Source organism: Ranitomeya variabilis, chromosome 6, assembly GCF_051348905.1.
Source record: "Ranitomeya variabilis isolate aRanVar5 chromosome 6, aRanVar5.hap1, whole genome shotgun sequence".
NCBI classification, from domain to species: domain Eukaryota; kingdom Metazoa; phylum Chordata; class Amphibia; order Anura; family Dendrobatidae; genus Ranitomeya; species Ranitomeya variabilis.
This window is the reverse complement of record NC_135237.1, coordinates 470,921,902-470,948,059: the sequence shown is the minus strand read 5'-3', so window position 1 is coordinate 470,948,059 and position 26,158 is coordinate 470,921,902. Positions and strand designations below refer to the sequence as shown.

General features: G+C 46.2%; 1 long non-coding RNA gene across 1 annotated transcript in view; it reads right to left on the bottom strand.

Annotated features, from left to right (window-relative positions):
- LOC143781296 (uncharacterized) overlaps positions 1-26,158 on the bottom strand; it is a 55,374-nt gene that overhangs the window by 5,107 nt on the left and 24,109 nt on the right. The window contains exons 4-5 of the long non-coding RNA XR_013216651.1: positions 19,634-19,716; positions 9,171-9,253 (exon numbers count right to left, since the gene is read on the bottom strand). This is a non-coding gene — a long non-coding RNA (uncharacterized LOC143781296). The remainder of the gene's footprint in view (positions 1-9,170; positions 9,254-19,633; positions 19,717-26,158) is intronic.

Below are 26,158 nucleotides of genomic sequence, written 5' to 3'. Positions count from 1 at the left end.
GTGATGTGCGTTCCTTTGTACAGTCCTGTGGGACTTGTGCGCGGGCCAAGCCTTGTTGTTCCCGTGCTAGTGGGTTGCTTTTGCCATTGCCAGTCTCTGAGAGGCCCTGGACGCATATTTCTATGGATTTTATTTCTGATCTTCCGGTTTCCCAGAGGATATCTGGGTTGTCTGTGACCGGTTCTCTAAGATGGTTCATTTGGTGCCTTTGCCTAAATTGCCTTCCTCTCCAGATTTAGTTTAGTTGTTTTTTCAGCATGTGGTTCGTTTGCATTGTATTCCGGAGAATATTGTGTCTGACAGAGGTTCCCAGTTTGTTTCTAGGTTTTGGCGGGCCTTTTGTGCTAGGCTGGGCATTGATTTATCTTTTTCCTCTGCATTTCATCCTCAGACAAATGGCCAAACCGAGCGAACTAATCAGACCTTGGAGACTTATTTGAGATGCTTTGTGTCTGCTGATCAGGATGATTGGGTGGCCTTTTTGGCCGAGTTTGCCCTTAATAATCGGGCTAGTTCGGCTACTTTGGTTTCGCCTTTTTTTTTTGTAGTTTTGGTTTTCATCCTCGTTTTTCTTCTGGGCAGGTTGAGCCTTCTGACTGTCCTGGTGTGGATACTGTGGTTGACAGGTTGCAGCAGATTTGGGCTCAGGTGGTGGACAATTTGGTGTTGTCTCAGGAGGAGGCTCAACATTTTGCTAACTGTCGTCGGTGTGTTGGTTCCCGGCTTCGGGTTGGGGATCTGGTCTGGTTGTCTTCCCGTCATGTTCCTGTGAAGGTTTCTTCTCCTAAGTTTAAGCCTCGGTTTATTGGTCCTTATAGGATTTCTGGGATTATTTATCCGGTGTCTTTTCGATTGGCGCTTCCGGCCTCTTTTGCTATCCATAATGTCTTCCATAGATCTTTATTGCGGAAATATGTGGTACCCGTTGTTCCCTCTGTTGATCCTCCTGCCCCTGTGTTGGCTGATGGGGAGTTGGAGTATGTGGTTGAGAAGATTTTGGATTCTTGTTTTTCGAGGCGGAGGCTTCAGTATCTTGTCAAATGGAAGGGTTATGGCCAGGAGGATAATTCTTGGGTTTTTGCCTCTGATGTACATGCTGCTGATTTGGTTCATGCTTTTCATCTGGCTCGTCCTGATCGGCCTGGGGGCTCTGGTGAGGGTTCGGTGACTCCTCCTCAAGGGGGGGTACTGTTGTGAATTCTGCTTTTGGGCTCCCTCCGGTGGTTGTAGGTGGTAATGCAGTTGTCCCTGAGTTGCAGTCCTGGTCAGGTGTATCTGCTGATTGCAGTTCTGACTGGGGTATTTAGGCTTGCAGGATTCATTAGTCCTTGCCAGTTATCCATGGTTTTGGAGGTGTTGGTCATTGTTTGGTTCCTTCTGCCTTGTTGCCAAATCAGCAAAGATAAGTGTTTGGTTTTGTTTTTGTGGCACACATGCTGTGTGCTTAATAATTCCGTGCTATTCATTGTTTTTTTGTCCTGCTTGATTGTGTAAGTATTTTCTCAGTCTTGTTGGATTCTCAGGAGTTGCAGATATACATTCCATGTCTTTAGTTAGATTGTGGAACTTTTTGTATTATCTGCTGTGGATATTTTTGAAGGGTTTTAATACTGAGCGCTTAGTATTCTGTCCTATCTTTCCCTATTTAGCTACAGTGGCCTCTTTTGCTGAATTCTGTTTTTCTGCCTGCGTGTGTCTTTCTTCTCCTACTCACAGTCAATATTCGTGGGGGGCTGCCTGTCCTTTGGGGTTCTGCTCTGAGGCAAGATAGTATTCCTATTTCCATCTATAGGGGTATTTAGTCCTCCGGCTGTGTTGAGGTGTCTAGGGCTTGTTAGGCACACCCCACGGCTACTTCTAGTTGCGGTGTTAGTTCAGGGTTTGCGGTCAGTACAGCTTCCACCTACTCCAGAGAAAGTTCCATGCGGCTCCAAAGTCACCGGATCATAACAGGAGTCTGAGCCTGAAGTAAAGGCAGAGCCAGAACTGCATAATCAGGAGCTGGTGAGTGCACCTCGGCCCCTCACCCCAGAAGTCCAGCCGGTCCCTCAGCCTCCTATCCCATGGAGCGAGCCCCTATGAAGCAGACCCACGCTCTGCAGCATTTCAACCCTCGGTCAGTCCCGTTCCCAACCGCAGTTGGAGGGCCCGTTTCCATATCCCAGGCAGGCTGCCTGGATTGCGGGAGTAATTGAGCAGAAGAAATAACGTGAAAAGGAGGTCTGGGCAGAACTGCGCCAACCCGGAGGGGGTGCTATGGCCGGGCGTCACACTCATGAGCATTTCGTTTTTGCAGACGTTGCCCATGGGTACGGCTTCATATGAGAGGAAACCACAAACAACAAGGTATATGTCAATGTCGCTTCCATAAAATACTGCAGACCACTGGATGAAGGGGATTATGTCTCATTTATTAAAGAGGACAGCCCTCGGGGCTTCTTTCCCCCTTCCTTTGTGCAAAGTATGGTTCCGAGAACCATGTGTGGGTTGTCTGGTCTTAAAACACAGTCTGTTGCTACAGCCGCACATGGTCCGTTAGTCCAAGGACTCGTTTCTCCTTAAGGGTGAAGTTCCGTCATCCAGCAGAAGGATCGCAATGAAAACTTAAAGGTTGGGGTCCACACAAAACATGAAACTTTGGCCTGTACCAGCCTTACTACACAACTCCTTTGCCCACTGGGACATGGAACAGTCCCACTTTATTTGGTGCAACTAGCACTATACATACAGATGGAGTTTATTGACGTTCACTTATCAGCGAGATCCGTCCCGTGTCGCCTGATCACCTGAATTCTGTGCCCGTGTTCGGGCTGATGATGACGCTGCGGCCGCGGTTGTCATAGGCTGCCAAGACATGGCAGGGGTATTAGTTGGCCGTGCAGTGGCCTGGGAATGGGGTTCTGCCTGGGCTGATTCTGAGCCTGCATAAACCCCAATCCCCCTTCTTCCTAACGGCAGCAGCATAAAACCCCCATGGACTGATAACCTGACGGACAGGTCAGGTTAGTAAGGTATTGTAAGAAAAAGTTATTAACGGACAGCTTATAAGGCTTGGTCCTGTGAGCAGTCGTAACCGAGTCTTTACGGACTGAAAGTGCACCTGGGGGGCTATGTGCCAGGCACCAAAGTTTTATTAAACACATTAATATGTTTTTTTATCATTGGCTCCCACATGAGCCGTAAGACTTTCTGCAGCGGGTGGTATCCGGTGTACCTGCTGAACCAAAAGATTTCGCTTAAAATCGGTTCTACCTCGTTTACATCCCTGCGATGAGTATCACGTTGTAAATAATAATGTTTTCATATGGCATGGTCGGGTACAACCATCATAAAAAGAACGGGGAATGTAAGGGGTCACAGAGACTGTTTTATACCCCAAGCACATCCCATTTAAACATTACTAAATGTTGCTAATTGTATATGTTTTTTTTACCTTATGCTGCTATGTTTATAATTGATGTGTAAATACTGTTGTATATGTCAGAGTGGGAGATATGAGCGACACTCACCGATACTAATTCCTGGAAAGACAGGATCTGGAGAGAGCCGCAGACTCCCAGGAATGCAGAGCCAGCAAGACTGGCTCCAGGCCTGAGAGGACCTGAATCACCTGACTGCAAGTGGGCGTGGCCTAAGCTCCAGGGAACTAGAAGGTGAAGGAAAACTCCTAGAAAGACAACTAAGAAGCAAAGCTACCAAGGGGTAAAGATAGAGACAAAAACAGATCAGGCCGGGGTCAGAGCACAGGATAGCGTAACAGTACCAAGGGACTAGACAGAAAGGATAGTAGGGGCCAAGCCGAGGTCAATAACGAACGGACAGAGAAAGTACAAATAGGGAATCCAATAAGCAATATCCAGAGAACAGACCGAGTCAGAAAGCCAAGAGATCAAACAAACTAGCACACAGCACACTCAGGGGTCAACACACTTAGCCAAGGGCGGAAGTATAACTGACAAAGGAATCTCCCAGAAGGAGACTTATATAAAGTCCACCCAGGACCAATGTGAGGCTACAGGAGTTAACCCTAAAAGAACCAAACCAGACAAACCGTGACAGTACCCCCTTCTCAACGGGGGGCCACTGGACCCCCAGGCTTACCAGGATACCTGGAATGAAAAGCACGAATCAAGCGATCTGCATGTACCGAGCGGGCAGCAACCCAGGACCTGTCCTCAGGCCCATACCCCTTCCAGTGAACCAGATACTGTACCGACCGCCGCACCAACCTGGAATCCACGATGTGACCAATTTCATATTCCATGTGTCCCTCCACCAAGACAGGGGGCGCAGCAGACCCAGACTCCCCCCGAACTGGCACAAAAGGTTTCAGTAGGGATTTATGGAAGACATTAGGGATCTTGAATGAGACTGGTAAACACAACCTGTAAGCAACTGGATTGACCTTTTCTACAATCTTGTATGGACCAATGAACTTAGGGCCCAATTTAGCTGAAGGAACCTTCAGCTTAATGTTTCGCGTGGAAAGCCAAACTTCCTGTCAGCAAAAAATTTATATCTCCCTTGAGACCTGGAGATATTCCGCTGGACCTCTGCCCATGTATTTTTCAGACTCTGAACAGAACCCTCAGCCCCAGGACATCCAGAATCCATACGAGAAAACTCGCCGAAATGTGGATTAAAACCATAATTAATCATGAAAGGAGACATACCGGTAGCTTGGCTCACACGACTATTGAAAGCGAACTCCGCCAATGGCAGTACATAACACCAGTCATTCTGCCTAGCGGAAATCAGACATCTGAGAATTTGTTCCAAAGACTGATTAGTGCGTTCTGTCTGACCATTGCTCTCAGGGTGGTATGCAGATGAAAAAGACAGAGAAATTCCCAATTTTTTACAGAAGGCACGCCAAAACTTAGCCACAAACTGCACCCCACGATCAGACACCACATTCAGGGGTACCCCATGCAACCGGACCACATGCTGCACAAACAATCCGGATAAAGTCTCAGCAGAAGGTAACGCGGTCAAAGGAACAAAATGAGCCTGCTTCGAGAACCTGTCCACCACTACCCATACCACAGTATTGCCCCTAGACAGGGGAAGATTGGTAATAAAGTCCATGGACAAGTGAGTCCATGGCCTTTCAGGAACTGCCAAGGGCATCAGTTCCCCGGCCGGCCGACCGTGAGAGTTTTTGGAACGAGTGCAGACCCCACAACCAGAAATGAATTTTTTAACATCCGAACTTAGAGTAGGCCACCAAAAAGTCTTAGCTATCGCTAGGCGTGTGGCTGAAATACCAGGATGAGCTGTAAGCTTGGACTCGTGAAACTCCTGCAGGAGTTTAAGTCGAAGCTGGAGCGGGATAAACAACTTACCCCGCGGCTTGGCAGCAGGAGCCAGAGACTGAGCCCCCTCAATCTCTTGTTCCAACTCAGACGAAACCCCTGCCAACACTACCCCAGGGCGAAGAATGGAGGACGGTGGCTCAGGTGGAGACACCGAATGAAAACTACGAGACAAGGCATCAGCCTTGATATTTTTTGACCCAGGCCGAAACGTTATGGTAAACTGAAAACGAGAGAAAAAAAGTGACCAACGGGCCTGTCTGGGCGTAAGTCTTTTGGCAGATTCAATATAAGATAAATTTTTATGATCGGTAATTACAGTGACCGAATGTTTGGCCCCCTCCAAAAAGTGCCTCCACTCTTCAAACGCCAGCTTCACCGCAAGAAGCTCTCTGTTGCCTACATCATAATTCCTTTCAGCAGCAGAGAACTTCCTGGAAAAAAACCCACATGGCCTGAGGTTGGTCAGAGTGACGGACCCTTGAGACAACACAGCACCCACCCCCACCTCAGAGGCGTCCACCTCCACAATAAAAGGTTTGGACGGATCTGGCTGTACCAAAACCGGGGCGGTAGTAAAGCATTTTTTAAGAGCAGCAAAGGCCTCCTCAGCAGATGAGGACCAATTTTTTACATCCGCACCCTTGCGTGTTAAATCTGTGAGAGGTTTGACCACCTGCGAAAACCCCCGAATAAATTTACGGTAATAATTGGCGAACCCCAAGAAACGCTGAAGCCCCTTAAGATCTCGGGGTTGTACCCAATCGGCAATGGCCTGCACCTTCTTGGGGTCCATACGAAAACCCTCACATGACACAATTAACCCCAAAAAAGATAATTCTTGAACAAAAAACAAACATTTCTCTAATTTAGCAAACAGATGATTTTCCCTAAGTCTTTGGAGGACGGTTCGTACATGAATCAGATGAGACTGACTGTCAGATGAGTATATCAGAATATCATCCAAGTAAATCACAACAAAACGACCAATAAGATCAGCAAACACAACATTGATGAAATTCTGAAAAATAGCGGGAGCGTTGGTAAGACCAAATGGCATGACTAAATTTTCAAAAAGTCCTCGGAGAGCGGCATCGTTCCAAGAAACCTCCGCAGCCCAGCGGCGGAACTCCGTACAAAACCACTCGGCCGAGTGCTTCCCCTGACAGACACTCATCACCATATCCTCTGCCAATCGCACACGGTCAGGCTCATCATATATATGCCCGAGGGCCTCAAAGAACGCATTCACTGACATTCTCTCAGGAGCGGTGGGAGGAAGGGAAAATGCCCAAGCCTGAGGGGACCCCCTTAACAAGGACATGACGACCCCTACCCTCTGACTTTCATCCCCAGAGGACCGTGGTCTCAAATTGAAAAAAAGTTTACAACCCTCTTTGAAAACCCTGAACTCCTTCTTATTTCCAGAGAAAAAGTCAGGCAATTTAACAGGGGGTTCTGGAGACACCAGCGCAACGTCACTCGCCATAGCCCCCTGAACACCAGAAGACAATGCTCCCTGCACAGTCTCAGTGACCTGCTGCTGAGAACGAGCCAGGGCCTGCTGCTCCAGGGTTAAGGCCTGAAACATCTGACTTAGTTTTTTCATCTGCTCAGACAAAGACTGTATGGGATCCATAACCCTCAAATCAATACACGCCCAAAACTGCAGAAACACAGAAATAACTTAGGGGTCAGTTATAATGTCAGAGTGGGAGATATGAGCGACACTCACCGATACTAATTCCTGGAAAGACAGGATCTGGAGAGAGCCGCAGACTCCCAGGAATGCAGAGCCAGCAAGACTGGCTCCAGGCCTGAGAGGACCTGAATCACCTGACTGCAAGTGGGCGTGGCCTAAGCTCCAGGGAACTAGAAGGTGAAGGAAAACTCCTAGAAAGACAACTAAGAAGCAAAGCTACCAAGGGGTAAAGATAGAGACAAAAACAGATCAGGCCGGGGTCAGAGCACAGGATAGCGTAACAGTACCAAGGGACTAGACAGAAAGGATAGTAGGGGCCAAGCCGAGGTCAATAACGAACGGACAGAGAAAGTACAAATAGGGAATCCAATAAGCAATATCCAGAGAACAGACCGAGTCAGAAAGCCAAGAGATCAAACAAACTAGCACACAGCACACTCAGGGGTCAACACACTTAGCCAAGGGCGGAAGTATAACTGACAAAGGAATCTCCCAGAAGGAGACTTATATAAAGTCCACCCAGGACCAATGTGAGGCTACAGGAGTTAACCCTAAAAGAACCAAACCAGACAAACCGTGACAGTATACTGCATACTGTAAGATGTGCATTATGTTGTAGCGTAGGGAGAGTGTAGTAAGTGGTTAGGACACTAGATGGAGATACTTTAGTATTATACTTTCCTAGGAACAGTGACAGTTAAATTAGGAGGAGCCTGCTGTGGGTAAGAAACGGGATTTCCTGTTTTTAGTTTAGTGAACACAGGCAGATGGTACAACTCAGAGGGGCCAGGGAGTCCCAGGCATCCCAAAGGGTTTAAGAGCCCAGGGCAGCGCAGCAGTTCCATAACGTTTGAAGAAAAGGGCCCAGGTGTCCAGTGCCAGTGGGTCAGCAAGTTACAGCTAAAGAATTTCAGCAGGATAGAGACGCAAGTAGCTCCAAAATGTGGCAGCTTTCTAAGCAGGCAGACGCTCTTCAGTCTGGAGTGAAACAGATGAGGGAATACCTAAGAGTAGTCATGCTGAACAGGGAGGAAGCTGCAGTACCGAACTGGTCGGTACATCCCGGGGAAACCTTGGGAGGAATAAGTGAAGACACAGGGAAAGAAAAAGATGTGAACGATGTCATATTCTGTGTTGATGCTGTAACTAATGAGGATGTGCTGCGATTGGATACAAGTAAAGTTCCTCATTTAAAGTTTGAAATGGACTCTGCCCATTTGTGCTCTTCAACATCAGCAGCCGAGCTTTAGCAGCCTTGATCGGACCCTGACGATGTAGAAGAAGGTATGCAAGAAAAGGGACATTGTTTATATGTGTCGGGAGGCCAGGGCGCGCTTAACCAGATATTCTCAGCCACGACTATGGCCCTGGCTCTGCCCCTCACAAATCCTCAGTGTATTGTACTATTGTAACTATTGTAATCAATCGGTCCTTAGTCCACTAAAAAAGCTGTGGTTAATTAATGCACACCTACTGTAAATGCTGGGAAGAGCCGGTCTATAATCTATTGTGAATGTTGTGGTAAGTCAGTCCACAGACCTTTGAAAATAACTGGCAGTCAGATCACAGTTTGGTATTATTACTGTGATCGGATGATACACCTAGTCAAAAAGCTATAGTCAGTCAGAGCATAGTTTATTGTAAATGGTGTGGTAAGGTAGTCCACAGTCAGGTAAAATACTGTGCTCAGTCAGTCCACACCTAGTGGAAATGCTATAGTCAATTGGTGCACAGACTATAGTAAATGTTGCTGTCAGTCAGTCCAGTCTTGTATAAATACTGGGCTCAGTCAATACACATCTAGAGTAAATGCTGTGTTCTGTCAGTCCTCGGTCCAGTGTGAATGCTGTGGTCAGTCTCGTGTAAACACGGCATTGATTATTTCAATGCTGATAGGAAGAGTATTTTATAAAATATAAGAGGGGATTCCCAATTTGGAAGACAAAGGATAATGAGAAGAAATGTTCCCCATCTCTGTACCTGAGATATGGTGGTGTTATACTAGGAGTTGGGAGTTGTGTATAGAAGATGTACATTTGAAAAAACACATACAGCATATTGTCATGTATCAGGAAGGTGTTATTACACCTCCGCAGATCTAGAACTCAAGCCTAGACCAACGATTATCAGTAATTAATATGAAAATTAATTACCTCCTATGTGATACTTCTGATTGTCTTCTTGGAATCCCCAAAGAAAAATGTCACGTTCCACCATCTCACTGGGATTCAGTCATCTGTAAAAAGACAAATATATGATAATATGTTCCTGCTACATGCTATACACACCAATAAGTATAACACACTGGAGTCAAAATTACTTATCTCAGAGATAATGACTGTGGTCAGTCTATACACAGTGTATTGTAAAAGCTGCAGCCAGTCAGTCCACAGTCTGCTGCAAAAGTTTTGGTCAGTCAGTCCACAGTATAGTTTAAATATTGCAACCAGTCGGTCCTTACTCTAGTATTAATACTGTGGTTAATTAGTCTACACCTAGTGTAAATGCTAGGATGAGCTGCTCTATGATCTGTTGTGAAGGTTGTGATCAGACAGTCCACAGACCACTGTAAATGACAACCAGTCAGTCCACAGTCTGGTATTATTACTGTGAGTGTTCGATACACACCTATCTAAAAAGCTATGGTCAGTCGGAGCACAGTTTATTGTAAATGTTGTGGTAAGACACTCCACAGTCTGGTATAAATACTGAGCTCAGTCAGTCCACAGTCTACTGTAAAACTTGTGGCTAGTCAATCTGTAAGGGATCACACAGACTGTTTTATACCCCAAGCACGTCCTGTTTAAACATTATTAATAGTGATGAGCGAGTGTACTCATTGCTCGGGTTTTCCCGAGCACACTCGGTTGGTCTCCGAGTATTTGTAACTGCTCGGAGATTTAGTTTTTGTTGACGCAGCTGCATGATTTACGGCTGCTAGCCAGCCTGAGTACATGTGGGGGTTGCCAGTTTGCTAGGGAATCCCCACATGTATTCAAGCTGTCTATCAGCTGTAAATCATGCAGCTGAGGCAAGGAAAATTAAATCTCCGAGCAGTTACAAATACTTGGAGACCACCCGCGCGTACTCGGGAAAACCCGAGCAACGAGTACAGCCGCTCATCACTAATTATTAAATGTTGCTAATTGTGTATGTTTTATTACCTTATGCTGCTCTGTTTATACTTGATGTGTAAATACTGTAGTATACTGCATACTGTAAGATGTGCATTATGTTGTAGCATAGGGATAGTGTAGTTAGTGGTTGGACACTAGATGTAGATACTTTAGTATTATAGTTTCCTTGGAACAGTAACAGTTAAATTAGGAGGAGCCTGCTTTTGGTAAAAAAGGGGATTTCCTGTCTTTAGTTCAGTGAAGACAGGGAGCTGGTACAGGCGTCCCAAAAGGCTTAAGAGCCCGGGACAGTGCAGCAGCTCCGTAATGTTTGAAGGAAAGGGCCCAGCCGTCTAGTGCCAGTGGGTCAGCAAGTTACAGCTAAAGAATTGCAGCAGGATAAAGGTGCAGGTCGTTCCAAAATGTGGCAGCTTTTTACGTGGGTGTTGTGGCCGGAAGCGATCACACTTTGGAACAGGTGGGGCCCAGAAAAAAACCCTTGTACAGCTGCGGTGGCATAGGCTGAATTAAGAGGAAATGGAGACAAGAAGAGGAGAAGGCCGACACAGAGGACTAAGGGAAGTTGCCGATGAATCCCGAGCGGACCGGTTTCCTGTACCTGCGAAGGAGAGGTGTCAGCAGTCGCCGGAGCCAGAACACCATCCTCGGGAGCCGTAATACCATCCTCGGGAGCCAAAACCAATGTTTCCACGCCATCAGGGACTGGAGATTATGGAGGAGTCTGTTGTGAATTCTGCTTTTGGGCTCCCTCCGGTGGTTGTAGGCGGTAATGCAGTTGTCCCTGAGTTGCAGTCCTGGTCAGGTGTATCTGTTGATTGCAGTTCTGACTGGGGTATTTAGGCTTGCAGGATTCATTAGTCCTTGCCAGTTGTCCATGGTTTTGGAGGTGTTGGTCATTCTTTGGTTCCTTCAAATATCCCAGTCAATATTCGTGGGGTGGGGGGCTGCCTATCCTTTGGGGTTCTGCTCTGAGGCAAGATAGTATTCCTATTTCCATCTATAGGGGTATTTAGTCCTCCGGCTGTGTCGAGGTGTCTAGGGTTTGTTAGGCACACCCCACGGCTACTTCTAGTTGCGGTGTTAGTTCAGGGTTTGCGGTCAGTACAGCTTCCACCTACTCCAGAGAAAGTTCCATGCGGCTCCAAAGTCACCGGATCATAACAGTACAACTGGCCAGTAATGAGTTAAATGCATCTCAGAAGAAGGAAGAAGGGTGTCGAGTCATTTTTTTTTCTGCAGTTTGTTTTGCCTTACCTTCCCTCTTTTTCTCTGGGTGGCTGAGGAGTCTTGTGTTAGCATGGATGTTCAGGAATTAGCTTCTCGTGTAGACCAGCTTGCTGCTAGGGTACAGGGAATTTCTGATTATATTGTTCAGACTCCTGTTTTAGAGCCGAAGATTCCTACTCCTGATTTGTTTTTTGGTGACAGGTCCAAATTTTTGAGTTTTAAAAACAACTGTAAACTGTTTTTTGTTTTGAGACCTCGATCCTCTGGTGATTCCATTCAGCAGGTTAAAATCGTTATTTCCCTGCTGCGTGGCGATCCACAGGATTGGGCATTTTCCCTAGAATCTGGGAATCCGGCTTTGCTTAATGTAGATTCCTTTTTTCAGGCTTTAGGACTATTATATGATGAACCTAATTCTGTGGATCAAGCGGAGAAGACCTTGTTGGCCCGGTCTCAGGGTCAAGAGGCGGCAGAATTATATTGTCAGAAATTTAGAAAATGGTCTGTGTTGACTAAATGGAATGATGATGCTTTGGCGGCAATTTTCAGAAAGGGTCTTTCTGAATCCGTTAAAGATGTTATGGTGGGGTTTCCCACGCCTGTCGGTCTGAGTGATTCTATGTCTCTGGCCATTCAGATTGATCGGCGCTTGCGGGAGCGCAGAACTGTGCGCGCTGTGGCGTTGTCCTCAGAACAGAGTCCTGAGCCAATGCAGTGTGATAGGATTCTGTCTAGAACAGAACGACAAGGATTCAGACGTCAGAATAGGTTGTGTTATTATTGTGGCGATGCTTCTCATGTCATTTCAGCCTGCCCTAAGCGGACAAAGAGGATCGCTAGTTCATTTACCATCAGTACTGTACAACCTTGGGCAGCACGGTGGCGCAGTGGATAGCACAGCAGCCTTGCAGCGCTGAACTCCTGGGTTCAAACCCCACTAAGGACAACATCTGCAAAGAGTTTGTATGTTCTCTCCGTGCTTGCGTGGGTTTCCTCCGGGTACTCCGGTTTCCTCCCACATTCCAAAGACATACTGATAGGGAATTTAGATTGTGAGCCCCATGGGGGACAGCGATAATAATGTGTGCAAACTGTAAAGCGCTGCGTAATATGTTAGCGCTATATAAAAATAAAGATTATTATTATTAACCTAAATTTCTGTTATCTGTGTCCTTGATCTGCTCATTGTCATCATTTTCTGTCATGGCGTTTGTGGATTCAGGCGCCGCTTTGAACTTAATGGACTTTGAGTTTGCTAGGCGTTGTGGTTTTCCCTTGCAGCCTTTGCAGAACCTTATTCCTCTAAGGGGCATTGATGCTACACCTTTGGCTAAAAATAAACCCCAGTTTTGGACACAGGTGACCATGCGTATGGCGCCGGCCCATCAGGAAGATTGTCGATTTCTGGTGTTGCATAATTTACATGATGCTATCGTGCTGGGTTTTCCGTGGTTGCAGGTACATAATCCTGTGTTGGATTGGAAGTCTATGTCTGTGACTAGTTGGGGTTGTCAGGGGGTTCATAATGATGTTCCTTTAATGTCCATCTCCTCTTCTTCCTCTTCCGAAATTCCAGAGTTTTTGTCTGATTTTCAGGATGTATTCGATGAGCCCAAGTCCAGTTCTCATCCACCGCACAGGGACTGTGATTGTGCGATTGATTTGAATCCAGGCTGTAAGTTTCCTAAGGGCCGACTCTTCAACCTGTCTGTGCCTGAACATACCGCTATGCGGAGTTATGTTAAGGAGTCTTTGGAGAAAGGGCATATTCGGCCATCTTCTTCACCGATGGGAGCGGGATTTTTTTTTTGTGGCTAAGATGGATGGCTCCTTGAGACCCTGTATTGATTATCGCCTCTTGAATAAGATCACGGTCAAGTTTCAATACCCTTTACCTTTGCTTTCCGATTTGTTTGCTAGGATTAAGGGGGCTAGTTGGTTTACGAAGATTGACCTTCGGGGGGCATATAATCTTGTTCGTATTAAGCAGGGTGATGAATGGAAAACTGCGTTCAATACGCCCGAAGGCCATTTTGAATACCTTGTGATGCCGTTCGGGCTCACTAATGCTCCATCTGTTTTTCAATCTTTCATGCATGATATCTTCCGGACTTATATTGATAAATTCTTGATTGTATATCTGGACGATATTTAGATTTTTTCTGATGATTGGGAGTCTCATGTGGAACAGGTCAGGAGGGTATTTCAGATTCTTCGTGACAATGCTTTGTTTGTGAAGGGGTCTAAGTGTCTCTTTGGGGTGCAGAAGGTTTCTTTTTTGGGTTTTATTTTTTCTCCTTCATCTATTGAGATGGATCCGGTTAAGGTTCAGGCCATTCATGATTGGATTCAACCCACGTCCGTAAAGAGCCTTCAGAAATTTTGGGGTTTTGCAAATTTTTATCGCCGTTTCATTGTTAACTTTTCCAGCGTGGTTAAACCCTTGACCGATTTGACGAAGAAAGGCGCTGATGTGGCGAATTGGTCCTCTGCGGCTGTTTCTGCCTTTCAGGGGCTTAAACGTCGATTTACTTCTGCTCCGGTGTTGCGCCAACCGGATGTTTCTCTTCCGTTTCAGGTTGAGATTGACGCTTCTGAGATTGGGGCAGGGGCCGTTATGTCTCAGAGGGATCCTGTGGGTTCCTTGATGAAACCGTGTGACTTCTTTTCCCGTAAATTTTCGCCTGCTGAACGCAATTATGATGTCGGCAATCGGGAGTTGTTGGCTATGAAGTGGGCGTTTGAGGAGTGGCGACATTGGCTTGAGGGAGCTAAGCACCGTATTGTGGTCTTGACCGATCATAAGAATCTGATTTACCTCGAGTCTGCCAAACGGTTGAATCCTAGACAGGCTCGATGGTCCTTGTTTTTTTCCCGTTTTGATTTTGTGGTCTCGTATCTCCCGGGTTCTAAGAATATTAAGGCTGATGCCCTCTCTAGGAGTTTTTCGCCTGATTCTCCTGAGGTTCTTGAACCGGTCGGCATTCTGAAAGAAGGGGTGGTCCTTTCTGCCATTTCCCCTGATTTACGATGGGTTCTTCAGGAATTTCAGGCTGACAGACCTGACCGCTGTCCTGTGGGGAAACTGTTTGTTCCTGACAGATGGACTAGTAGAGTGATTTCCGAGGTTCACTGTTCTGTGTTGGCTGGTCATCCTGGTATTTTTGGTACCAGAGACTTGGTTGGTAGGTCCTTTTGGTGGCCTTCTTTATCACGTGATGTGCGTTCCTTTGTACAGTCCTGTGGGACTTGTGCGCGGGCCAAGCCTTGTTGTTCCCGTGCTAGTGGGTTGCTTTTGCCATTGCCAGTCTCTGAGAGGCCCTGGACGCATATTTCTCTGGATTTTATTTCTGATCTTCCGGTTTCCCAGAGGATATCTGGGTTGTCTGTGACCGGTTCTCTAAGATGGTTCATTTGGTGCCTTTGCCTAAATTGCCTTCCTCTCCAGATGTAGTTTAGTTGTTTTTTCAGCATGTGGTTCGTTTGCATGGTATTCCGGAGAATATTGTGTCTGACAGAGGTTCCCAGTTTGTTTCTAGGTTTTGGCGGGCCTTTTGTGCTAGGCTGGGCATTGATTTATCTTTTTCCTCTGCATTTCATCCTCAGACAAATGGCCAAACCGAGCGAACTAATCAGACCTTGGAGACTTATTTGAGATGCTTTGTGTCTGCTGATCAGGATGATTGGGTGGCCTTTTTGGCCGAGTTTGCCCTTAATAATCGGGCTAGTTCGGCTACTTTGGTTTCGCCTTCTTTTTTGTAGTTTTGGTTTTCATCCTCGTTTTTCTTCTGGGCAGGTTGAGCCTTCTGACTGTCCTGGTGTGGATACTGTGGTTGACAGGTTGCAGCAGATTTGGGCTCAGGTGGTGGACAATTTGGTGTTGTCTCAGGAGGAGGCTCAACATTTTGCTAACCGTCGTCGGTGTGTTGGTTCCCGGCTTCGGGTTGGGGATCTGGTCTGGTTGTCTTCCCGTCATGTTCCTGTGAAGGTTTCTTCTCCTAAGTTTAAGCCTCCGTTTATTGGTCCTTATAGGATTTCTGGGATTATTTATCCGGTGTCTTTTCGACTGGCGCTTCCGGCCTCTTTTGCTATCCATAATGTCTTCCATAGATCTTTATTGCGGAAATATGTGGTACCCGTTGTTCCCTCTGTTGATCCTCCTGCCCCTGTGTTGGCTGATGGGGAGTTGGAGTATGTGGTTGAGAAGATTTTGGATTCTTGTTTTTCGAGGCGGAGGCTTCAGTATCTTGTCAAATGGAAGGGTTATGGCCAGGAGGATAATTCTTGGGTTTTTGCCTCTGATGTACATGCTGCTGATTTGGTTCATGCTTTTCATCTGGCTCGTCCTGATCGGCCTGGGGGCTCTGGTGAGGGTTCGGTGACTCCTCCTCAAGGGGGGGGTACTGTTGTGAATTCTGCTTTTGGGCTCCCTCCGGTGGTTGTAGGTGGTAATGCAGTTGTCCCTGAGTTGCAGTCCTGGTCAGGTGTATCTGCTGATTGCAGTTCTGACTGGGGTATTTAGGCTTGCAGGATTCATTAGTCCTTGCCAGTTATCCATGGTTTTGGAGGTGTTGGTCATTGTTTGGTTCCTTCTGCCTTGTTGCCAAATCAGCAAAGATAAGTGTTTGGTTTTGTTTTTGTGGCACACATGCTGTGTGCTTAATAATTCCGTGCTATTCATTGTTTTTTTGTCCTGCTTGATTGTGTAAGTATTTTCTCAGTCTTGTTGGATTCTCAGGAGTTGCAGATATACATTCCATGTCTTTAGTTAGATTGTGGAACTTTTTGTATTATCTGCTGTGGATATTTTTGAAGGGTTTTAATACTGAGCGCCTAGTATTCTGTCCTATCTTTCCCTATTTAGCTAGAGTGGCCTCTTTTGCTGAATTCTGTTTTTCTGCCTGCGTGTGTCTTTCTTCTCCTACTCACAGTCAATATTCGTGGGGGGCTGCCTATCCTTTGGGGTTCTGCTCTGAGGCAAGATAGTATTCCTATTTCCATCTATAGGGGTATTTAGTCCTCCGGCTGTGTTGAGGTGTCTAGGGCTTGTTAGGCACACCCCACGGCTACTTCTAGTTGTGGTGTTAGTTCAGGGTTTGCGGTCAGTACAGCTTCCACCTACTCCAGAGAAAGTTCCATGCGGCTCCAAAGTCACCGGATCATAACAGGAGTCTGAGCCTGAAGTAAAGGCAGAGCCAGAACTGCATAATCAGGAGCTGGTGAGTGCACCTCGGCCCCTCACCCCAGAAGTCCAGCCGGTCCCTCAGCCTCCTATCCCATGGAGCGAGCCCCTATGAAGCAGACCCACGCTCTGCAGCATTTCAACCCTCGGTCAGTCCCGTTCCCAACCGCAGTTGGAGGGCCCGTTTCCATATCCCAGGCAGGCTGCCTGGATTGCGGGAGTAATTGAGCAGAAGAAATAACGTGAAAAGGAGGTCTGGGCAGAACTGCGCCAACCCGGAGGGGGTGCTATGGCCGGGCGTCACACTCATGAGCATTTAGTTTTTGCAGACGTTGCCCATGGGTACGGCTTCATATGAGAGGAAACCACAAACAACAAGGTATATGTCAATGTCGCTTCCATAAAATACTGCAGACCACTGGATGAAGGGGATTATGTCTCATTTATTAAAGAGGACAGCCCTCGGGGCTTCTTTTCCCCTTCCTTTGTGCAAAGTATGGTTCCGAGAACCATGTGTGGGTTGTCTGGTCTTAAAACACAGTCTGTTGCTACAGCCGCACATGGTCCGTTAGTCCAAGGACTCGTTTCTCCTTAAGGGTGAAGTTCCGTCATCCAGCAGAAGGATCGCAATGAAAACTTAAAGGTTGGGGTCCACACAAAACATGAAACTTTGGCCTGTACCAGCCTTACTACACAACTCCTTTGCCCACTGGGACATGGAACAGTCCCACTTTATTTGGTGCAACTAGCACTATACATACAGATGGAGTTTATTGACGTTCACTTATCAGCGAGATCCGTCCCGTGTCGCCTGATCACCTGAATTCTGTGCCCGTGTTCGGGCTGATGATGACGCTGCGGCCGCGGTTGTCATAGGCTGCCAAGACATGGCAGGGGTATTAGTTGGCCGTGCAGTGGCCTGGGAATGGGGTTCTGCCTGGGCTGATTCTGAGCCTGCATAAACCCCAATCCCCCTTCTTCCTAACGGCAGCAGCATAAAACCCCCATGGACTGATAACCAGACGGACAGGTCAGGTTAGTAAGGTATTGTAAGAAAAAGTTATTAACGGACAGCTTATAAGGCTTGGTCCTGTGAGCAGTCGTAACCGAGTCTTTACGGACTGAAAGTGCACCTGGGGGGCTATGTGCCAGGCACCAAAGTTTTATTAAACACATTAATATGTTTTTTTATCATTGGCTCCCACATGAGCCGTAAGACTTTCTGCAGCGGGTGGTATCCGGTGTACCTGCTGAACCAAAAGACTTCGCTTAAAATCGGTTCTACCTCGTTTACATCCCTGCGATGAGTATCACGTTGTAAATAATAATGTTTTCATATGGCATGGTCGGGTACAACCATCATAAAAAGAACGGGGAATGTAAGGGGTCACAGAGACTGTTTTATACCCCAAGCACATCCCATTTAAACATTATTAAATGTTGCTAATTGTATATGTTTTTTTTACCTTATGCTGCTATGTTTATAATTGATGTGTAAATACTGTTGTATACTGCATACTGTAAGATGTGCATTATGTTGTAGCGTAGGGAGAGTGTAGTAAGTGGTTAGGACACTAGATGGAGATACTTTAGTATTATACTTTCCTAGGAACAGTGACAGTTAAATTAGGAGGAGCCTGCTGTGGGTAAGAAACGGGATTTCCTGTTTTTAGTTTAGTGAACACAGGCAGATGGTACAACTCAGAGGGGCCAGGGAGTCCCAGGCATCCCAAAGGGTTTAAGAGCCCAGGGCAGCGCAGCAGTTCCATAACGTTTGAAGAAAAGGGCCCAGGTGTCCAGTGCCAGTGGGTCAGCAAGTTACAGCTAAAGAATTTCAGCAGGATAGAGACGCAAGTAGCTCCAAAATGTGGCAGCTTTCTAAGCAGGCAGACGCTCTTCAGTCTGGAGTGAAACAGATGAGGGAATACCTAAGAGTAGTCATGCTGAACAGGGAGGAAGCTGCAGTACCGAACTGGTCGGTACATCCCGGGGAAACCTTGGGAGGAATAAGTGAAGACACAGGGAAAGAAAAAGATGTGAACGATGTCATATTCTGTGTTGATGCTGTAACTAATGAGGATGTGCTGCGATTGGATACAAGTAAAGTTCCTCATTTAAAGTTTGAAATGGACTCTGCCCATTTGTGCTCTTCAACATCAGCAGCCGAGCTTTAGCAGCCTTGATCGGACCCTGACGGTGTAGAAGAAGGTATGCAAGAAAAGGGACATTGTTTATATGTGTCGGGAGGCCAGGGCGCGCTTAACCAGATATTCTCAGCCACGACTATGGCCCTGGCTCTGCCCCTCACAAATCCTCAGTGCATTGTACTATTGTAACTATTGTAATCAATCGGTCCTTAGTCCACTAAAAAAGCTGTGGTTAATTAATGCACACCTACTGTAAATGCTGGGAAGAGCCGGTCTATAATCTATTGTGAATGTTGTGGTAAGTCAGTCCACAGACCTTTGAAAATAACTGGCAGTCAGATCACAGTTTGGTATTATTACTGTGATCGGATGATACACCTAGTCAAAAAGCTATAGTCAGTCAGAGCATAGTTTATTGTAAATGGTGTGGTAAGGTAGTCCACAGTCAGGTAAAATACTGTGCTCAGTCAGTCCACACCTAGTGGAAATGCTATAGTCAATTGGTGCACAGACTATAGTAAATGTTGCTGTCAGTCAGTCCAGTCTTGTATAAATACTGGGCTCAGTCAATACACATCTAGAGTAAATGCTGTGTTCTGTCAGTCCTCGGTCCAGTGTGAATGCTGTGGTCAGTCTCGTGTAAACACGGCATTGATTATTTCAATGCTGATAGGAAGAGTATTTTATAAAATATAAGAGGGGATTCCCAATTTGGAAGACAGAGGATAATGAGAAGAAATGTTCCCCATCTCTGTACCTGAGATATGGTGGTGTTATACTAGGAGTTGTGTATAGAAGATGTACATTTGAAAAAACACATACAGCATATTGTCATGTATCAAGAAGGTGTTATTACACCTCCGCAGATCTAGAACTCAAGCCTAGACCAACGATTATCAGTAATTAATATGAAAATTAATTACCTCCTATGTGATACTTCTGATTGTCTTCTTGGAATCCACAAAGAAAAATGTCACGTTCCACCATCTCACTGGGATTCAGTCATCTGTAAAAAGACAAATATATGATAATATGTTCCTGCTACATGCTATACATACCAATAAGTATAACACACTGGAGTCAAAATTACTTATCTCAGAGATAATGACTGTGGTCAGTCTATACACAGTGTATTGTAAAAGCTGCAGCCAGTCAGTCCACAGTCTGCTGCAAAAGTTTTGGTCAGTCAGTCCACAGTATAGTTTAAATATTGCAACCAGTCGGTTCTTACTCTAGTATTAATACTGTGGTTAATTAGTCTACAGCTAGTGTAAATGCTAGGATGAGCTGCTCTATAATCTGTTGTGAAGGTTGTGATCAGTCAGTCCACAGACCACTGTAAATGACAACCAGTCAGTCCACAGTCTGGTATTATTACTGTGAGTGTTCGATACACACCTATCTAAAAAGCTATGGTCAGTCGGAGCACAGTTTATTGTAAATGTTGTGGTAAGACACTCCACAGTCTGGTATAAATACTGTGCTCAGTCAGTCCACATTCTACTGTAAAACTTGTGCCTAGTCAATCTGTAAGGGATCACACAGACTGTTTTATACCCCAAGCACGTCCTGTTTAAACATTATTAATAGTGATGAGCGAGTGTACTCATTGCTCGGGTTTTCCAGAGCACACTCGGTTGGTCTCCGAGTATTTGTAACTACTCGGAGATTTAGTTTTTGTTGACGCAGCTGCATGATTTACGGCTGCTAGCCAGCCTGAGTACATGTGGGGGTTGCCAGTTTGCTAGGGAATCCCCACATGTATTCAAGCTGTCTATCAGCTGTAAATCATGCAGCTGAGGCAAGGAAAATTAAATCTCCGAGCAGTTACAAATACTTGGAGACCACCCGCGCGTACTCGAGAAAACCCAAGCAACGAGTACAGTCGCTCATCACTAATTATTAAATGTTGCTAATTGTGTATGTTTTATTACCTTATGCTGCTCTGTTTATACTTGATGTGTAAATACTGTAGTATACTGCATACTGTAAGATGTGCATTATGTTGTAGCATAGGGATAGTGTAGTTAGTGGTTGGACACTAGATGTAGATACTTTAGTATTATAGTTTCCTTGGAACAGTAACAGTTAAATTAGGAGGAGCCTGCTTTCGGTAAAAAAGGGGATTTCCTGTCTTTAGTTCAGTGAAGACAGGGAGCTGGTACAGGCGTCCCAAAAGGCTTAAGAGCCCGGGACAGTGCAGCAGCTCCGTAATGTTTGAAAGAAAGGGCCCAGCCGTCTAGTGCCAGTGGGTCAGCAAGTTACAGCTAAAGAATTGCAGCAGGATAAAGGTGCAGGTCGTTCCAAAATGTGGCAGCTTTTTACGTGGGTGTTGTGGCCGGAAGCGATCACACTTTGGAACGGGTGGGGCCCAGAAAAAAACCCTTGTACAGCTGCGGTGGCATAGGCTGAATTAAGAGGAAATGGAGACAAGAAGAGGAGAAGGCCAACACAGAGGACTAAGGGAAGTTGCCGATGAATCCCGAGCGGACCGGTTTCCTGTACCTGCGAAGGAGAGGTGTCAGCAGTCGCCGGAGCCAGAACACCATTCTCGGGAGCCGTAATACCATCCTCGGGAGCCAAAACCAATGTTTCCACGCCATCAGGGACTGGAGATTATGGAGGAGTCTGTTGTGAATTCTGCTTTTGGGCTCCCTCCGGTGGTTGTAGGCGGTAATGCAGTTGTCCCTGAGTTGCAGTCCTGGTCAGGTGTATCTGCTGATTGCAGTTCTGACTGGGGTATTTAGGCTTGCAGGATTCATTAGTCCTTGCCAGTTGTCCATGGTTTTGGAGGTGTTGGTCATTCTTTGGTTCCTTCAAATATCCCAGTCAATATTCGTGGGGGGCTGCCTATCCTTTGGGGTTCTGCTCTGAGGCAATATAGTATTCCTATTTCCATCTATAGGGGTATTTAGTCCTCCGGCTGTGTTGAGGTGTCTAGGGTTTGTTAGGCACACCCCACGGCTACTTCTAGTTGCGGTGTTAGTTTGCGGTCAGTACAGCTTCCACCTACTCCAGAGAAAGTTCCATGCGGCTCCAAAGTCACCGGATCAAAACAGTACAACTGGCCAGTAATGAGTTAAATGCATCTCAGAAGAAGGGAAGAAGGGTGTCGAGTCATTTTTTTTTTTCTGCAGTTTGTTTTGCCTTATCTTTCCTCTTTTTCTCTGGGTGGCTGAGGATTGGGCATTTTCCCTGGAATCTGGGAATCCGGCTTTGCTTAATGTAGATTCCTTTTTTCAGGCTTTAGGACTATTATATGATGAACCTAATTCTGTGGATCAAGCGGAGAAGACCTTGTTGGCCCTGTCTCAGGGTCAAGAGGCGGCAGAATTATATTGTCAGAAATTTAGAAAATGGTCTGTGTTGACTAAATGGAATGATGATGCTTTGGCGGCAATTTTCAGAAAGGGTCTTTCTGAATCCGTTAAAGATGTTATGGTGGGGTTTCCCACGCCTGTCGGTCTGAGTGATTCTATGTCTCTGGCCATTCAGATTGATCGGCGCTTGCGGGAGCGCAGAACTGTGCGCGCTGTGGCGTTGTCCTCAGAGCAGAGTCCTGAGCCAATGCAGTGTGATAGGATTCTGTCTAGAACAGAACGACAAGGATTCAGACGTCAGAATAGGTTGTGTTATTATTGTGGTGATGCTTCTCATGTCATTTCAGCCTGCCCTAAGTGGACAAAGAGGATCGCTAGTTCATTTACCATCAGTACTGTACAACCTAAATTTCTGTTATCTGTGTCCTTGATCTGCTCATTGTCATCATTTTTTGTCATGGCGTTTGTGGATTCAGGCGCCGCTTTGAACTTAATGGACTTTGAGTTTGCTAGGCGTTGTGGTTTTCCCTTGCAGCCTTTGCAGAACTTTATTCCTATAAGGGGCATTGATGCTACACATTTGGCTAAAAATAAACCCCAGTTTTGGACACAGGTGACATGCGTATGGCGCCGGCCCATCAGGAAGATTGTCGATTTCTGATGTTGCATAATTTACATGATGCTATCGTTCTGGGTTTTCCGTGGTTGCAGGTACATAATCCTGTGTTGGATTGGAAGTTTATGTCTGTGACTAGTTGGGGTTGTCAGGGGGTTCATAATGATGTTCCTTTAATGTCCATCTCCTCTTCTTCCTCTTCCGAAATTCCAGAGTTTTTGTCTGATTTTCAGGATGTATTCGATGAGCCCAAGTCCAGTTCTCTTCCACCGCACAGGGACTGTGATTGTGCGATTGATTTGATTCCAGGCTGTAAGTTTCCTAAGGGCCGACTCTTCAACCTGTCTGTGCCTGAACATACCGCTATGCGGAGTTATGTTAAGGAGTCTTTGGAGAAAGGGCATATTCGGCCATCTTCTTCACCAATGGGAGCGGGATTTTTTTTTGTGGCTAAGAAGGTTGGATCCTTGAGACCCTGTATTGATTATCGCCTCTTGAATAAGATCACGGTCAAGTTTCAATACCCTTTACCTTTGTTTTCCGATTTGTTTGCTAGGATTAAGGGGGCTAATTGGTTTACGAAGATTGACCTTCGGGGGGCGTATAATCTTGGGGTGCAGAAGGTTTCTTTTTTGGGTTTTATTTTTTCTCCTTCATCTATTGAGATGGATCCGGTTAAGGTTCAGGCCATTCATGATTGGATTCAACCCACGTCCGTAAAGAGCCTTCAGAAATTTTGGGGTTTTGCAAATTTTTATCGCAGTTTCATTGCTAACTTTTCCAGCATGTTTAAACCCTTGACCGATTTGACGAAGAAAGGCGCTGATGTGGCGAATTGGTCCTCTGCGGCTGTTTCTGCCTTTCAGGAGCTTAAACGTCGATTTACTTCTGCTCTGGTGTTGCGCCAACCGGATGTTTCTCTTCCGTTTCAGGTTGAGATTGACGCTTCTGAGATTGGGGCAGGGGCCGTTATGTCTCAGAGGGATCCTGTGGGTTCCTTGATGAAACCGTGTGCCTTCTTTTCCCGTAAATTTTCGCCTGCTGAACGCAATTATGATGTCGGCAATCGGGAGTTGTTGGCTATGAAGTGGGCGTTTGAGGAGTGGCGACATTGGCTTGAGGGAGCTAAGCACCGTATTGTGGTCTTGACCGATCATAAGAATCTGATTTACCTCGAGTCTGCCAAATGGTTGAATCCTAGACAGGCTCGATGGTCCTTGTTTTTTTCCCGTTTTGATTTTGTGGTCTCGTATCTCCCGGGTTCTAAGAATATTAAGGCTGATGCCCTTTCTAGGAGTTTTTCGCCTGATTCTCCTGAGGTTCTTGAACCAGTCGGCATTCTGAAAGAAGGGGTGGTCCTTTCTGCCATTTCCCCTGATTTACGACGGGTTCTTTAGGAATTTCAGGCTGACAGACCTGACCGCTGTCCTATGGGGAAACTGTTTGTTCCTGACAGATGGACTAGTAGAGTGATTTCCGAGGTTCACTGTTCTGTGTTGGCTGGTCATCCTGGTATTTTTGGTACCAGAGACTTGGTTGGTAGGTCCTTTTGGTGGCCTTCTTTATCACGTGATGTGCGTTCCTTTGTACAGTCCTGTGGGACTTGTGCGCGGGCCAAGCCTTGTTGTTCCCGTGCTAGTGGGTTGCTTTTGCCATTGCCAGTCCCTGAGAGGCCCTGGACGCATATTTCTATGGATTTTATTTCTGATCTTCCGGTTTCCCAGAGGATATCTGGGTTGTCTGTGACCGGTTCTCTAAGATGGTTCATTTGGTGCCTTTGCCTAAATTGCCTTCCTCTTCAGATTTGGTTTCGTTGTTTATTCAGCATGTGGTTCGTTTGCATGGTATTCCGGAGAATATTGTGTCTGACAGAGGTTCCCAGTTTGTTTCTAGGTTTTGGCGGGCCTTTTGTGCTAGGCTGGGCATTGATTTATCTTTTTCCTCTGCATTTCATCCTCAGACAAATGGCCAAACCGAGCGAACTAATAAGACCTTGGAGACTTATTTGAGATGCTTTGTGTCTGCTGATCAGGATGATTGGGTGGCCTTTTTGCCGTTGGCCGAGTTTGCCCTTAATAATCGGGCTAGTTCGGCTACTTTGGTTTCCCTTTTTTTTGTAGTTTTGGTTTTCATCCTTGTTTTTCTTCTGGGCAGGTTGAGCCTTCTGACTGTCCTGGTGTGGATACTGTGGTTGACAGGTTGCAGCAGATTTGGGCTCAGGTGGTGGACAATTTGGTGTTGTCTCAGGAGGAGGCTCAACATTTTGCTAACCGTCGTCGGTGTGTTGGTTCCCGGCTTCGGGTTGGGGATCTGGTCTGGTTGTCTTCCCGTCATGTTCCTGTGAAGGTTTCTTCTCCTAAGTTTAAGCCTCGGTTTATTGGTCCTTATAGGATTTCTGGGATTATTTATCCGGTGTCTTTTCGACTGGCGCTTCCGGCCTCTTTTGCTATCCATAATGTCTTCCATAGATCTTTATTGCGGAAATATGTGGTACCCGTTGTTCCCTCTGTTGATCCTCCTGCCCCTGTGTTGGCTGATGGGGAGTTGGAGTATGTGGTTGAGAAGATTTTGGATTCTTGTTTTTCGAGGCGGAGGCTTCAGTATCTTGTCAAATGGAAGGGTTATGGCCAGGAGGATAATTCTTGGGTTTTTGCCTCTGATGTACATGCTGCTGATTTGGTTCATGCTTTTCATCTGGCTCGTCCTGATCGGCCTGGGGGCTCTGGTGAGGGTTCGGTGACTCCTCCTCAAGGGGGGGGTACTGTTGTGAATTCTGCTTTTGGGCTCCCTCCGGTGGTTGTAGGTGGTAATGCAGTTGTCCCTGAGTTGCAGTCCTGGTCAGGTGTATCTGCTGATTGCAGTTCTGACTGGGGTATTTAGGCTTGCAGGATTCATTAGTCTTTGCCAGTTATCCATGGTTTTGGAGGTGTTGGTCATTGTTTGGTTCCTTCTGCCTTGTTGCCAAATCAGCAAAGATAAGTGTTTGGTTTTGTTTTTGTGGCACACATGCTGTGTGCTTAATAATTCCGTGCTATTCATTGTTTTTTTGTCCTGCTTGATTGTGTAAGTATTTTCTCAGTCTTGTTGGATTCTCAGGAGTTGCAGATATACATTCCATGTCTTTAGTTAGATTGTGGAACTTTTTGTATTATCTGCTGTGGATATTTTTGAAGGGTTTTAATACTGAGCGCTTAGTATTCTGTCCTATCTTTCCCTATTTAGCTAGATTGGCCTCTTTTGCTGAATTCTGTTTTTCTGCCTGCGTGTGTCTTTCTTCTCCTACTCACAGTCAATATTCGTGGGGGGCTGCCTATCCTTTGGGGTTCTGCTCTGAGGCAAGATAGTATTCCTATTTCCATCTATAGGGGTATTTAGTCCTCCGGCTGTGTTGAGGTGTCTAGGGCTTGTTAGGCACACCCCACGGCTACTTCTAGTTGCGGTGTTAGTTCAGGGTTTGCGGTCAGTACAGCTTCCACCTACTCCAGAGAAAGTTCCATGCGGCTCCAAAGTCA